This window comes from Vulpes vulpes, unplaced genomic scaffold (genome assembly GCF_048418805.1).
Source record: "Vulpes vulpes isolate BD-2025 unplaced genomic scaffold, VulVul3 u000000702, whole genome shotgun sequence".
In the NCBI taxonomy this organism is placed as follows: Eukaryota; Metazoa; Chordata; class Mammalia; order Carnivora; family Canidae; genus Vulpes; species Vulpes vulpes.
The window spans coordinates 165,627-182,930 of NW_027325804.1; the positions used below are offsets into that span (position 1 = coordinate 165,627).

The following is a 17,304-nucleotide window of genomic DNA, read 5'->3' on the forward strand; positions in this document are numbered from 1 at the left end:
TCACATATTCCATGAATTATGATGTGAACATCTTTGAGAGACGATTATTCAGCGTACTATGTTACTTAAGGCTAATTCTGAAGGAAAACGAGCCAGTGACACAAAAATGGAAAAAGATCTTGTCCTGATTTGGATTCCCTGGAAAGCACATCCAGGCACTGGAAGGCAGGTACTTCATTTGGGAGGTGATACTAGAAAGTACAAGTAATAATAGAGAATTGACAAAGTAAGGAGAGACCAGCCAATAGAGTTCCAATGAAAAAGTGATCAGTGTGAGTAACTGGACTCAATCCTGCTGGGAATTCTTTGAGCAGCTCCTATCAGAATTGTATGGAATAGAGAGGCTAGGAGTTATGTCTGTCAACTCTTGTCTCTCATTGGTTGAGGAACATGAAATCCCTAGTATGATCCTGTACATGAGGGCTAAGTGAATCCCCAAAATTCTCAAGCAAGCCTTTAGATAGTAAAGCCAGAGGAAAGAAGCAAAAGTGCTTGATATGAGAGGTTGTAAGCTTTCCGTAGCTGCACTGTGAACTCAAGGGAGATTGACTAGATCTTTTTTTAAAACAACATCATCTGATACAGATGACAGCAACAAATTACAAGACACATCCAAAACATTCAAAAGTCTTGCGATAAAATTCAGTATTTAAAACTACATTGTTGAGGGGCACTTGGGTGGCTCAGTTGGTTGACCATCCAACTTCTGATCTCAGCCCAGGTCTCAATCTCAGGGTCATGAGTTCAAGCACCTCATTAGGCTTCATGCTGACTGTGGAGCCTACTTAAATAAAAAACAAATAAATAACTACGTTGTTCAAATAGAGAACAGTAAAGCATTATAATGCACTATATAGTTTGGAACAAACATACAATATGGCAAAAAATAATTTATAAATGTAAGCAGAAGAGCAATGGGTTTGGTCTAAAAAGTAAATTGAGTTGCAGACCTACACACTGGCAACAAAGTTTAGATCATTAAGAAAAGAAATATATGTTAAGAAAGAAAACAATATAACCCAATAAAAACATTAGGATTATACATGTTATAGCATATAATTTAATAAATAAAAATAATATTTTTGATAATAGTATTATGGCATTCAAAGCAACTGTAAGAAACTGAACATGTTATCTTTTGATAATTTTAAAGTATTATATAAATATCAATATCACGGAATCAACATGAGGGCTCAGGCTTCTACAGTTGGTATTATAGCATTCAATGGAAATATAAGAAGCCTGAGCCCTCATGGTGTTTCCATGATATTGATATTTATATACTTTACAATTATTAAAAGATATCGTATATTCATACATTATATAAAGCTTATACATGACATAATATAAATGACGAATATATTGAATTGTCTCATGACCTAATCAAGGCACATACACATTTTTCTTTCCCACCATCCTTTTAAAATGTAATCAGTGTGGAGTGTTTCTTCCTTTTTAATGAGATAAAAATTCCTCAGATACCTAACTTATTTTAGTAGCCTTTTACATGAAAGTTTGTGAGACTCTTTAGGTTGCAAACACAACTTCATTTTGGTCTTCAGCATCTCCATCATATTCAATGGTAAAACTTCTCCTTATCCACAAAATGACATTGAAACTCAGAATTGTATCCATGTAACCTCAAAGGACAGGATCTGGCATCTTGCCCCTCCCATAATTAAGGATTTTAGCAATTCAAAATCAATCATTATCATTCCTCCCTCTCTTTCCCAAGTCAACTCCTTCCTTCTCTCCCTCATTAGCTGTAGCTTAAGACCCTGCCAGGGTCAATATGGAAGGAGGCAGAGGGTTTAGAGGGTGTCTGATGAGTATCCCTTGCATATGCATACAGAAAACAAGCCAACTCACCCTACCTGAGAAGACAATTTAGGAAGTGCATCTCCATGTCTGCCACAGCCTACCTACTTCATTGTTCTGCTCTCTTTCTTCAAATATGTTTGAGGAGCAGATCCTAGAGAATTCCAGTTGTCCTTTTTTCCTTTCCTTCCTTCCTTAGAAAAGGAGAAATGACAGCTCTGTTTGCTCCAGTTATTCTTAAGGCTACAATTTATACACATCATCTCACCAAAACTAAGATGATATTAAGTTAAAACAGAATCTCATGTTCACCATCTGGAAGCATGATGGATTCGTTAAAATGTGATGGGGACATTGTTTTAATAATATATTATTATCAAATATACAGTTGGTACTAATGGTGTTTATTGACAGATCCATCAAGCACATTTCTACCCTTTCAAACTCAATATATACAAATTTGAAACTAGCATTGCATTGTACATGAAAATAGCAATGAATTTTGCCAAATCAAATGCATAAAGTAATAAATGTGGAGCACTTTTATAAAAATGCATTCTCACTCTGACGCATGTAAAAATTACATATTTCTGATTGTGCACTTTTGTCCTGGCATTACACTGCCTCAAATTATACATAAAATAAAATGGCCCAACAACTCTTTTTTTTTAAATTTTTATTTATTTATGATAGTCATACAGAGAGAGAGAGAGAGGCAGAGACACAGGCAGAGGGAGAAGCAGGCTCCATGCACCGGGAGCCTGATGTGGGATTCGATCCCGGGTCTCCAGGATCGCGCCCTGGGCCAAAGGCAGGCGCCAAACCGCTGCGCCACCCAGGGATCCCCCAACAACTCTTATAATACCTTAAACAAACTTGTTAGTACTCCCTGCAAAGACAAACACGATTTATTGTAGATGCCTAAGCTTTCTTATTTTTCTGGCTACAGCAAAAAAACTTGAAAAATGAATCTAAATTTGCTCATACTGGAAATGGAGAGTATATAAAACAAGTGTGGCAACCCTTTGTTAAAGTACCTCAAGGTTACCAAGAAATATTGAAAATGATAGGTCACAAGGTTTCACCCAGATAGACAGAAAGGGAAATGGCCCAAAATACATTTTAGTCCCAAATGATTTCCCTCAGTCTCAACATTTGTTTCCTTCCTAGGAAAAAGAACAAATATGTTTTTACCAAAGGAAAGAAAATAGCTTTCCTCAACTAATACTAACTATTTTCTCTCTCTCTCTCTCTCTCTCTCTCTCTCACCAGAAGCAAGATTTACTAAAAAAAAAAATGCTGTCCCATTATCTACCTGTTCTTAGGCAGGCGGTTCTTAACCCTCACTGCACAATGAAATCTTTTGGAGTTCTAGTAAATTATACCAATTCTCAGTCTTCACTTCTCCCCCTTTAACTTACTTTTTTGTCAGCAAAAGTAATATTTTTTGTAAGACCACCAGGTGGTTCTAAGATATATTAGGGTTAAAAACTATTGCTATATCTAAGTAATCTGGAGAACACACACACATAACCCTATAATTTTTATCTCTTAATTATAAAGATTTATCAATCCAATGTACCTCAAGTGCAAATTTCCACTTTATATAAGGAAAAGCCCAATCTCATATTCCTGATTAGAAGTTTAAATAATGTTTAAATTGAGTATAACTTAAAAGGGATAGGTTTTATGTGGTATGGTTGCAAATAATAAAAAATAATATTCTCTTTTATAAGCCCATGTTCAAGATATTCCAGAAGGAAGAACAAACTTTTTTCCACCCTCTTGATCTATATAAATGAAAATTCTATTATGTTGTTGTCTTAGTTGGTTCAGGCTGCTATAACAGAATACCCAAAAAAGGATGGTTTAAATAAGAGAAATTTGGGATCCCTGGGTGGCGCAGTGGTTTGGCGCCTGCCTTTGGCCCAGGGCGCGATCCTGGAGACCCGGGATCGAATCCCACATCGGGCTCCCGGTGCATGGAGCCTGCTTCTCCCTCTGCCTGTGTCTCTGCCTTCCTCTCTCTCCATGACTATCATAAATAAATAAAAATTAAAAAAAATAAAAAAAATAAATAAATAAGAGAAATTTATTTCTCACAGTCCTGGAGACTAGGAAATCCAAGATTAAGGCACCAATGCCAGATGCAGTGCCTGTTTGCAATTAGCTAAGTTCTAGTTGTGTCTTCAACAGGGCAGAGAACAAGAAAGAGGGAAAGCAAGCTCTCTGTTTTCCTCTTATAAAGGCACTTATTTGTGAGGGCTCCATGCTCATGTCCTAATAATTTCCCAAAGACTCCATCTCCTAAATACAATCAGATTGTGGACTGGGATTTCAACATATGGATTTTGCATTAGACACAAACATTTAGTCCTTAATAGTTGGCTAAGAATATTCTAAATTTTGAGAACAGAAAAGCCACTGCTTTCCTGTATAAAAAAAAAAAAAGTAGGCGAATCATATATCCATTCTTAAAATGTAATACTAAGCAATTCTTCAATTAAACACACATTTTTAGGGCAGCCCAGTGGCTCAGCAGTTTAGCGCTGCCTTCAGCCCAGGGTGTGATCCTGGATACCCCAGACCGAGTCCCATGTCAGGCTCCCTGCATGGAGCCTGCTTCTCCCTCTGCCCATGTCTGTTCCCCTCTCTCTCTCTCTCTCTCTTTCTCTCTCTCTCTCTCTGTGTCTCTCATGAATAAATAAATAAAATCTTAAAAAAAAAACAAAACACATTTTTAAAGGACACTTGGGTGGCTCAGACTAAGGCATCCACCTTTTGATTTAGGCTGAGGTCATGACTTCAGGGTTGTGAAACTGAGCCCCGAGTCAGACTCTCGGCACAGTCAGACGCTTGGCACAGGACATAGAGTCTGCTTAATATTCTCTCTCTCTCTCTCTCTCTCTCTCTGCCACCCCTCCCCCATGTTCTCTCTCTAAAAACAACCAACCAAACAAAAAACCCACAAAAATTTTTTTTAATTTTTTTTTTTATTTATTTATGACAGTCAGAGAGAGAGAGAGAGGCAGAGACACAGGCAGAGGGAGAAGCAGGCTCCATGCACCGGGAGCCCGACGTGGGATTCGATCCTGGGTCTCCAGGATCGCGCCCTGGGCCAAAGGCAGGCGCCAAACCGCTGCGCCACCCAGGGATCCCCCCACAAAATTTTAATTAAAGAATTACTTGAGGGATGCTTGGGTGGCTCATTAAGTTGAGCATCTGCCTTTGGCTCAGAGCGTGATTATGGGGTCCTGGAATCGAGTTCCGCATCAGGCTCCTTGCAAGAAGCCTGCTTCTCCTTCTGCCTGTGTCTCTGGCCCTCTCTCTCTCTTTCTCTCTCGCTCTCCATTTATTCATGTCTCTCATGAATAAATAAATAAATTCATAAAAAAATTACTTGAAAGTATAGAAAATATGTGTTTGAATGATGTTTATCTTTTGACTCAGTAATCACATTATATGGTACCAAGAATTATTTTAAGTGAATAAAAATAACTTTATTGTAGTTTACTATTATATGAAATGCTCTAATGTCTAATATTGATGGTCGATAAACAAAAAATTAGTAAGACATTTTTACATATACTGATAGTTTAAAAATAAATTTCAAAGCTTGTATGTAAGATAAAATTAGCATAACAAGATGCAACCTCAACTTATTTTATCTAGGTTTAGTGATTGTCTAAAAAGTAATTCTCAAATTAGAAAAAAAATGCTTAATATATATCAGAACTATTATATTTGTATTTATAGCAATTTTTTAAATAATTCCAACAAAATAGACATTTTCTTTTTTTTTAAATAGACATTTTCTATTAGAATTTTAAATAACTGTCATTAGTAGTACATTTTATTTTACTCATGACATAATCTTCAATTTAATGATATACTTCTAAAAATTTGGGGGTGGGAATTTGTTTTTTTATCGTCTATTAGAGGAATATCAACTGTTTCTAAAAAGCAACCATCATTTTCACCATATTTACTATGGCAACAAGCTTAGTTATCATGTGTTTATGTGCATATGGTTTATTTTAAGCAGATGTATAATTATTCCTAAAATAAGCATATATATATATTCTTAAAAATTAACTTTTTAAGTCTGAAGTTGTAAAAAGTGGTAGCTTTAAACCACAGAACATAAAATCTTTAAAAGTTCTATTTTTCTTCTTTGACTTTGAATATTTAACATGCCAGACATGAAGGAACCTATATTTACTTACTAGAATAAAACAGTATAATACTTCATATGCTCTCCCCTCTAACCTTGTCCTCATGTCCCTTGGGACAAGAGAGGGGATTTATTATGACTGCTAGGAACAACAGTCCCTTTAATGCTCAAAGAAGTAAATGCTTCCAAATTCCATTTTTAACTTGACTATAACCACTACACATTGAAACTCCAGATTTATTCACCTTGGTATTTTTGGTATAACCATTATGCAAACACACTACCTACTTCCAATCTTAGCATTAAAGTTATATGAATTTGCTCCTTTACTTTTGATCTTCCAACTGGATGACAGTTCTCAGTTAATGGAGCCTTTACAAACACCAAGGGCAGACTTATGGGGGTATCACAAATTGTTTTCCCATCCTGAGGAGGCAGAGGTGTATTCTTACTTTAATAGAATAATTCTAATTCTTCTAAGTGAAAAATCAGGGAGATAAACATAATTTTCCTTTGCTAATTTTGACTGCTTTTTATAAAATAATTTTATTGGATGATTATACCAATGATCCTTTTCTACTCAGCCTTACCAAATACCCATCTAAGCTGTTAAAACTTAGCAGTAAGAACAAAACTAACACACATAGAGATGGAGAAAAACCAAATGTTCACTCTTAACTGCTGGATGTATTTGTGACAAGACAGTAATGAAACTGAAAAGTAAGGAGGCAATAGTGCCAGCTTGTTAGGAGGGTGAAAGAAAGAGATCAATTTTCAAAAATGATGGGACTCTGACAACTGAAGAAGAAGCACAAGACATTCCTTGAAAAGAAGTAATGAACATGAAATGGTGAGCTATATGCACAAAGATGCATAGCATAAATATACATTCTTAATGTTGGATTGACCCAGGGCTTTTTTCTTATTTCTATTTTGTTTGCAAACTTAATCCCTCGGTGATCTACCCAGTCTTGGAGCAGTAAGTACATCTCTGTGTCCATGAGTCCCAGACTTTTCAACTCCAGACTTAACTATTCAATGGCTTCCTCTGGACATCTACTTGAAAATCTAGGCAACATCTCAAATGTAACATGTTGAATTGGTTCCCCTTACATTCTTTCCCATCTTAGTTGATGACAATTTCATCCATTTGTTTGCTCAGCCTAAACATTTTTGTACCATTATTGGCTTCTTTTTCTTTTTTCAAGTCCAACAGCAAATCTGTAATAATATCCTTAGATCTGTCTCGTCCTTGTATCTTTCTCTAACACTTCAGTGTGCTGCTAACACTCCTTCAGTCTTCAACATTTTCCTTCTCTTAGATAGTCCTTCTGAAGGAAATTTCCAATTTCCCTTGAAGAAAAAAACAATGCTGTGCAATCAAAATTGCACTTCATTCCACTGCAAAGACTTTTCTAGAATAAAAAAATAGAATTAATTCACAACTGATTTCAGAACTGTATTACAAATGTATTGCTTAGAACTGCATGATCTTTATCACTTAATTCATCTATTGAGTCATCAGATGAGAAAAATGGATAAATAGTGATGACTACATAGATCATATTAGTATGATATAATTAGAGTTCTATAAGTTCAAGAACAGCTAAATATAGAAATAAGACTTGATAATAGCTTAGAGAGTCTCTTCATGAAACTTTCTCCCAATATCAAAATGAGTCTAGTGACAACAATAGAAATAGATTTCCAATATCAAAATGAGTCTAGTGACAACAATAGAAATAGATTTCCAAGTTTAAGGAAGTTTGGTCAATTGACTAAGATGCAATATAAGACATTTAATAAGGAAAACATCAAATTATATGGAGAATCACTGATTCAGAGGAATTAAAGTATATGCATGACCACATAGAATGTATCCTAGAAAATAAGTACTCAAAACAGTATTAAATTCAATTAAATAAGTACTCAAAAAGAGTATTACCAATTAAGCAATAGCCACTGATCTGATATCTGCTCCTTTAAGACTAACAAAATTAATTGCTTCTGCAACTAAACCTTGATCTCATAGATCTAACTGGAGTAACGGTCCCATAAACCAAGGTAAGATAATAAAAACAAAAGCATTTAAAGCCTGAATTGTCATCTCAAAATATTGACTAAGCTACCTTAGTATTTTATTAAGATAGAACTCACAGAAAGCCTCAGGTACACACAAATATCTTTTTATAGAAAATAGTATTCTTTGTACTGTCTTAGCAGTACCTTGTCCTTTGGTTAAAGGCCTCATGGTTGAGAGTATAGTTGAGAATCAATTATTTCAGTTGGCTAAATAATCATGTATTGTTTGCTAACGGTTTGCAATCTCACTATGCCCTATATAATGCCACTTGAAGGAAAAATTTGCACTTTGACAGGATGTTCCGATGTGGAGTCAATCATGACAGCCAATATTATGCAAATTCACATATTATAACCAAATACTTTGAACACTAAGGCATCAAAATTTTCATAAAGCTCAATGCTATGGTCTGAATGTTTAAGTCCACCCAAAATTTGTATGTTGAAACCTAAGGACCAATGTAATTGAATTAGGAGGTGGAGTTTTTGGGAGATACTTAGGTCATCAAAGTGGATAACCCCTCTGAATAGGATTAGTACTCTAGAAAGAGATACTCCACAGGGTTCTTTGCCCCTTCCACCATGTCAGGACATAGCAAGAAGACACCATCTATGAACCAAAATTGGGCCCTCCTAGGACAACAAGTCTGCCAGTGCTTTGATCTTGACATCCCAACATTCAGAACAGTAAAATATAAATCTATTTTTTCCTTTTTAAAAAAATCAATTTTTTAAACTAAACATACAAAAGAGCAAAACAGTTCACCCATTTTTCCTACCCTCTGACCCCTGTTTCTGACAACCACAAATCTGTGTCTATGAGACTATTTTTTCATTTAGATTCCACATATAAGAAATATCATACTATATTTGTCTTTTTCTGTCTGACTTATTTCACTTAGCATTATGCCCTTGAAGTCCATTTGCATTGCCAATGGCAATATTTCATTCTTTTTAATGGCTGGATAATATTCCACTGTACAGGCATATCTCATTTTATTATATTTCACTTTATTGCACTTTGCAGATATTGCATTTTTTAATAAATTGAAGGCGTTGGCTACCCTGCATCAAGCAAGTCGATTGGCCCCATTTTCCCAATGGCATTAATTCGCTTCATGTCCTTGTTCCATATTTTGTTAATTCTCATAATATCTCTAATTCTTTCATTATTATTAAATGTATTATGGTGATCTACGATCAGTGATTATAGCTTGTGGAAAGCTCAGATAATAGCATTTTTAGCCATTAAGTATTTTTTAATTAAGGTGTATACACTGTTGTTTTTAGACATAATGCTATTGCATGCTTAATAGACTACATTATAGTGTAAACATAACTTTTATATTCACTGGGAAACCAAAAATTTCATTTGACTTCCTTTTTCCAATATTCACTTTATTGTAATGGTCTGGAGCTAAATCTGAACTATTTCCAACTTCTATATCTACATCTATATCTTTAGCCATCCATCTATTCATAAATACTTAGGCTGTTTCCATATTTTAACAATTGTAAATAATGTTGCAATGAACAGAGAGGTGCAATATCTTTTAAAATTAGTGCTTTTGTTTTCTTTGGATAAATAGCCAGAAGTAGAATGCTAGAATATAGGATAATTCTATTTTAAAATTTTGAGGGATCTCCATACTGTTTTCCACAGTGGCTGCACGAATGTACATTCCTTCTAACAGTGCATGAAGGTTCTCTTTTCCTTTGCATCCTTGCCAATATTTGTTATTTATTGTCTTTTTTAAAAAAAGATTTTATTTATTTGAGAGAGAGAGAGAGAGAATAAAGGGGGAGGGGCAGAGGGAGATGGAGAAGCACACTACGTGCTGAGCAGGGAACCCACCATGGGGCTCCATCCCAGGACTTGGGATCATAACCAGAGCCAAAGGGAGACACTTAATTGACTGAACCACCCAGGTGCCCCAGATCTGTCCATTTTTTAAGCAGATGCTTCATTTTTGTGATTGAATTATAGGAGTTCTTTATATATTTTGGATACAAGCCTCTTATCAGATATATAATTTGTAAATATTTCCTGTTCTTTAATAGGCTGTCTCATTTTCTTGGTGGTTGCCTTACTGTGTAGAAGAGTTTTAGCTGGGTGAAGTCTCACTTGTTTACTTCTGTTTTTGTTGCTTTTCCTATCATGTTAAAAAATTATCACCAAGAACTATATCAAGGAGCTTACCACTTATATTTTTTTCTAGTTTTATGGTTTCAGGTTTTATGTTCAACTCCTTAATTCATTTTGAGTTAATTTTTGTGTATGGTGTAAGTTCATTCTTTTGCATGTGACTGTCCAATTTTCCCAACACAATTTATTAAGAGACTATCCTTTCCTCATTGCTTATTCTTGGCTCCTTTGTCATACATTAATTGCATGTTTATATTAGGAGCTATCTATTCTATTCCATTGATTTAGATGTCAGTTTTTATGCCAATACTACTCTGTTTTGTAATAAAATTTGAATTCAGGGAGAGTGATGCTTCCATTTTTGCTCTTCTTTCTCAATATTGTTTTGTCTATTCAGGGTCTCTTATGGATCCATTCAAATTTTAGGATTGTTTGTTCTATTTCTGTGACAAATGCCATTGGGATTTTGATAAGAATTACCTCGAATCCATAGATTCCTTTGGGTAATATGGACATTTTAACAAAATTAGTTCTTCTAATCTCTGAGCATTTATTTGTATCATCTTCAATATCATTCATCAATGTTTTGTATACTTCAACATACAGGTTTTTCACCTCTTGAGCTAAATATTTATTTATTCTTTTTAATGCAATTATAAATGGAGTTGTTTTAATTTCTCTTTCTGCTAGTTAATTACTAGTGTATAGAAGTAAAATTGATTTATTGACTTTCTATCTTGCACCTTAACTGAATTCATTTATTAGTTCAAACAGGTTTTTGATGGATTCTTTTAGGGTTTTTACCTATAATACCATGTCATCTACAAATAGTCACAGTTTTACTTCTTCCTTTCCAATTTGGATGATTTTGATATATTTTCCTTGCCTAAGGATTTCCAATATAATGCTGAATAAAAGTGGCAAGAATGGGGATCCTTGTCTTGTTTCTGAAAAAAAAAAATCCACTTTTCTTCACTGAATATAACTTTAGCTGTGAGTTTGTTATTTGTGACCTTTATTATGTAGAGGTACATTCCCTCTATACCTGCTTTTTGAGTTTTTATGACAAATGTATGTTGAATTTTGTCAAGGCTTTTTAGCATTTTTTGAGATTATATGACTTTTGTTCTTTATTTTGTTAATGTGGTATATCACATGAACTGCTGTGAATGTCAAAACATCCTTGCATTCTTGGAATAAATCCGACTTGATCATCGTGTATGATCATTTAATGTATTGCTGAATTTGGTTTATTAATATTTTAATGAGAATTTTTGTACCTATATATGTCAGGGATCTTGGCCTATAATTTTCTTTTTTTTTATGGCATCCTCATCTGGTTTTGGTATCATGGTAATACTGGCCTCATTAAATAAGTTTGGAAGAGTTTCTCCCTCTACTGCTTCTGCTTTCTTCTTTCTTCTTCTTCTTCTTCTTCTTCTTCTTCTTCTTTCTTCTTTCTTCTTTCTTCTTTCTTCTTCTTCTTCTTCTTCTTCTTCTTCTTCTTCTTCTTCTTCTTCAGAAAGATTGGTATTAAATTTTGAATGCTTGGTAAAATTTACCGCTGAAGCCTTCTGCTCCTAATCTTTTGTGTTGAGAGACTTTTGATTACGGATTCAATCTCCTTTCTAATTATCAGTCAGTTCAGATTTCCTATTTCATCATGATTCAGCCATAGAAATTCCTATGTTTCTAGGAATTTATCTGTTACTTCTAGCTTGTCTAGTTTGTTAGCATATAATTAATGAAAGTAGCCTCTTATGATTCTCTATTTCTGTGTTATCGATTGTAACATCTCCTCTTTCATTTCTGATTCCATTTGAGTCTTCACTCTCTTTTTTTATTGAGTCTAGTGAAAGATCTGCCAATTTTTTTTATATTGTCAAAGAACCAACTCTAAGTTTCATTGATTTTTTTCTGATTTTCTTTTTAGTTTCTGTTGTGTTTACTTATGCACTTATGCTCTAATGTTTACTATTTATTTCTTCTAATTTTGGGTTTTGTTCCTTTTTGGTAGGTCCTTCAGATGTAATTTCGGGTTATTTGAGACTTGTTCCTTCAAGTAGGCATTTATTGCTATAATTTTCCCTATTAGAACTGTTTTAGGACAGCCTGGGTGGCTCAGGGGTTTAGCGCCACCTTCAGCCCAGGGTGTGATCCTGGAGACCTAGGATTGAGTCCCACGTCAGGGTCCTGCATGGAGCCTGTTTCTCCCTCTGCCTGTGTCTCTGCCTCTCTGTGTGTGTGTCTTTCATGAACGAATAAATAAAATCTAAAAAAAAAAGAAAAAAAGAAAAAAGAACTGTTTAGCTGCATATCATTAATTTTGGTATTTTACATTTCTATTTTTTGTCCCAAGTGTTTTTTATTTCTTCTTTAACCTATTACTTAGTTAGTGGCATGTTATTTAACTTCCACATTTGTCAGTTTTCCAGTTTTCTTCATGTAATTAACTTCTAGTTTTATACCACTGTGGTTGGAAAAGACGCTTGAAATAATTTCATCCTCTTATATTTATTAAGACTTATTCAGGGGCCTAACATACAATGTCTCTTGGAAAATAATCCTGTGTACTTGAAAAGAATGTGAATTCTATTGCTTTTAGACGGGATGTTCTGTAAATTATCTGTTAAATTCATTTAATCTCACTTGTCATTTAAGGCCAATGTTTCCTTATTGGCTTCCTATCTGGGTGACCTATTCATTGATGTAAGTGGACTATTAAAATCCCCTTGTATTCTAATTTTGCCATTTATTTCTCCCTTTAGGTGTTAATATTTGCTTCATATGTTTAAGCACTCCTATGCTGGGTGCATAAAGATTTATATATGTTATGTCTTCTTGCTGGATTGACCCCTTTACCATTATGTAACACCCTTCTGTCTTCTATTACAGTTTATTTTAAAGCCAACCTGCCTGATAAAAGAATAGATACTCTAGTTTTCTTTTTATTTTTTTTATGTGAAGTATCTGTCCATACCATCTCTTTCAGTATGTGTGTGTCCTTACATCTAAAGTCAGTTTCTTGTAGGCAGCTTATAGACAGTTTTTTTTTTCTATTCTCTTTCTTTTTTAATTCACCCAGTCACTCTATGTTGGTCAAATGGAGGATTTAGTCCATTTATATTTAAAGTAAATTATTAATAGATATGTGCTTATTGCCATTTTGTTAATTGTTTTCTGGCTGTTTTTGTTGTTCTTCTTTGCTCGTCTTTCTTCTCTTTCTCTCTTCCTCTGTGGTTTGATGACTTTCTTTAGTGTTATGCTTACATACCTTTCTTTTTATCTTGTGTATTTACTAAATGTTTTTATTTCATGGTTATCATGAGGTTTACATGTAGCAACTTATATCTGTAATAGTCTATTTTAAGTTGATAAGAACTTCAGTTTGATCCCATTGTAAATTCAACATATTTATTCCTCCCCACCAAAAACATTTTATGCTCCTGATATCACATTTTAAATCTTTCTATCTTGTGTATCCGTTAACTAATTGTGGTAATGATAGTTATTATTTTTTACTATTTTTGTCTTTTAACCTTAATATTAGTTTTATAAAAAATTAATCCACTACTTTTATTACCTTTACCTTTCCATTGAGATTTATTCTTTCATATATGTTCTTGTTACCAATTAGCACCCTTTATTTTCAGCCTAAATCCCTTAACACATTTTGTAAGGCTAGTTTAGTAGTGATAAACTCTTTTAGCCTTTGCTTCTCTGAAAAACTCTTTATCTCAGCTTCACTTCTGAACAATAACTTTACTGGGTAGAGTAGTCTTGATTGGAATTTTTTCTTTCAGCTTCTGCTGAAAAATTTGCAGTCTTATGGGAGTTTCTTTGTATTTAACAATTGGCTTCCTCTTGTTATTTTTAATATTTTATTCTTGTCTTTAACATTTTCATTTAAATTATAATGTGTTTTGCAGTGGGTCTCCTTGTGTTCTTATTTGGAACACTGGAATTCCTGTATTTGGAAATATTCTGGTATGGGATTTTTGTTGTTTGTTTTGTTTTGTTTTTAATTTTTATAAGCTACACAGTCTCTGGTGCTTTGTTATAGCAAGCTGAATAGGCTAAGAAATCCCATCTTATTTAAAAAAAATTAAAACAGAAAATTAAAAATAATTTCCTCGTAGTTTCCACTGATTTAATATGGAGGCATTGACTTTTTAACTCTTCTGATCTATAGAGTTATGAGAATGTCTAGAACTTGTTTTTAATTTTTTTCTTAATATAACCTTTTTAAAAAACTATAATGAATACATGATCTCCAAGAAAAACCTAAAATTTTATAAAACTTCCATGATATTAGCTATATCCTGTCATTGGAAGAGAGGTTCTTCTTCAAGGAAAAGCTTAAATATTTGAGGATTATCCAAGGTCAACCATCTAAAAAGTACTATTAGGACTCATTGGCTATTTATAGGCAATGGATTACAACATATTCTGAAATTGCAAGACAAATATATGAAAAAGAAAAGAGAAAGGACCCAAAGAAAATCACAAATGAAAGAGGAGAGACAACCAACACCACAGAAATACAAACAATATAAGAGAATATTATGAAAAACTCCATGCCAACATATTGGACAACCTAGAAGAAAGGGACAAATGCCTAGAAACAAATAAACCAATCAAACTAAATAGAAAACTTGAACAACTGATAACCAGCAAAGAAATTGAATCCGTGATCAAAAAAATCCCAACAAACAAAAGTCCAAGGCCAGATGTTTTCTCAGGCGAAAACTACCAAACATTTAAACAAGAGCTAATACCTATTCTTCTCATTCTTTTCCAAAAAAAAAAAAAAATAGAAAAGGGAGAAAAACTTCCAGATTCATTCTATGAGGCTGGTATTATCCTGATACCAAAACCAGATAAAGATTCTACTAAAAAATCTACTAAAAAAGAGAACTACAGGCCAATATCCCTGATGAACACGGATGCAAAAGTTCCCAATAAAATACTAGCAAACCGGATCCAAAACAATACATTAAAAAAATCACTCATCATAATCAAATGGGATTTATTCCTGGGTTGCACGCTTGGGTCAATATTCACAAATCAATCAGGGTGATACACCACATTAATAAAAGAAAGGATAAGAACCATGTCATCATTTCAACAGACGCAGAAAAAGCATCTGACAAAGTACATTATCCGTTCATGATTGAAAACCCTCAACAAGGTAGGCTGAGAAGAAACGTGCTTCAACAATATAAAGGCCATATGTTAAAAACCACAGCTATTATCATCCACAATGGGCAACAACTGAGAGCTTTCCTCTTTGGTCAGGAACAAGACAGGGATGTCCATTCTCACCAGTGTTATTTAAGATGGTACCTGAAGAGCTAAGTACAGCAATCAGAAAAAAAGAAAAAGAAAAGGAAAAAAGAAAGAAGAAAGAAAGAAAGAAAGAAAGAAAGAAAGAAAGAAAGAAAGAAAGAAAGGAAGGAAGAAAGAAAGGGCATTCAAATGGGCAAGTAAGAAGTGAAACTTTCACTATTGGCAGACAACATGATATCCATAAGATTACATCAAATAACAGCTAAAATGGCTTAAAAAATTCAGTAAAGTCTCAGGATACAAAATTGATATACAGAAATCTATTCATTACTATACAACAATAATGAAGCAGCAGAAAGAGAAATTAAGGAAACCCATTTACAACTGTGCCAAAAACAAGATTGTTTGTAATAAGATTACAATAAGAATATCCAATGGAAAAAAGTCAGTCTCTTCAACAAGAAAATTGGACAGCTACATGCAAAAAAAAAAAAAAAAAAAAGAAACCAGACCATTTTCTTACACTAAACACAAAAATAACTTCAAAATGGATTAAAAGACCTAAATATGAAACCTAAAACCATAAAAATGCTAGAGGAGAACACAACAAATAATCTCTTTGATGATGGCCATAACAACTTTCTTCTAGGTATGTCTCCTGAGACAAGGGAAACAAAAGCAAAAATAAACTACTGGGGCATCATCAAAATAATAAGCTTCTACATAGTGAGGAAACAATCAACAAAACTAAAAGGCAAACTATGAAATGGGGGAAGATATCTGTAAATGATATATCTAGTGAAGTATCCAACATATAAAGAACTTGTAAATCTCAACACCTCCCAAAAGGATAATCTAATTAAAAATGGGCAGAAGACATGAATAGACATTTTTTCCAAAGAAGACATACAGATGACCAATAGCAGGTGAAAAGACACAACACAAGAAACAAAAGGTTTTGGTGAGGATGTGGAGAAAAAGAAATCCTCTTGCACTGTTGGTAGGAATGCAAACTGGTGCAGCCACTCTGGAAAACAATATGGAGTTTCCTTGCAAAGTTAAAAAATAGAACTAGCCTATCATCCAGCAATTGTACTACTAGATATTTACCCAAAGAATACAACATTACTAATTCAAAGGGATACATTACCCCAATATTTATAGCAGCATTATCTCCAATAGCTAAACTATGGAAACTGCCCAATGTCCACTGACTGTAAAAAATGCATAAAGAAGAGGTGGTACACACATACACACACATACACACAAACACACCTATATATTGTATACATATATATATATCTACACGTGTGTATGTGTGTATGTGTGTATATATGTATGTATATATACATAAATATGTGTGTATATGTATATACATATACACACAAAAATGGAGTATTACTCAGCCATAAAAAGAATGAAATCTTGCCATTTGCAATAACATGAATAGAATTAGAGATTATGCTAAATGAAGTAAATCAGTCAGAGAAAGACAAACAACCATACGATTTCACTCATGTGTAGAATTTAAGAAGCAAAACAAGCATAGGGGGAAAAAAAGAGAGATGCAAGCCAAGAAACAGATTCTTAACTATAGAAAACAAACAGGTGGTTGCCACTGGGGATGTAGATGAGGAGATGGGTTAAGTAGGTGATGCAGATTAAGGAGTGCTTTGTTGTGATGAACACCAGGTGTTGTACGAAATAGTGGAATCATTATAGTGTACACCTGAAACTAATATCACACTATGTTAAGTAGAATTTAAACAAAAACTTTAAAAAAATGTGACTCAAT

The 17,304-nt window shown here is 33.9% G+C and overlaps 1 long non-coding RNA gene across 1 annotated transcript in view; it reads right to left on the reverse strand.

Annotated features, from left to right (window-relative positions):
- Positions 1 to 704: 704 nt before the first annotated feature.
- The window catches only part of LOC140597469 (uncharacterized), a 181,496-nt gene continuing 164,896 nt past the window's right edge, over positions 705 to 17,304 (reverse strand). The window contains exon 3 of the long non-coding RNA XR_011999302.1: positions 705 to 784. This is a non-coding gene — a long non-coding RNA (uncharacterized lncRNA). The remainder of the gene's footprint in view (positions 785 to 17,304) is intronic.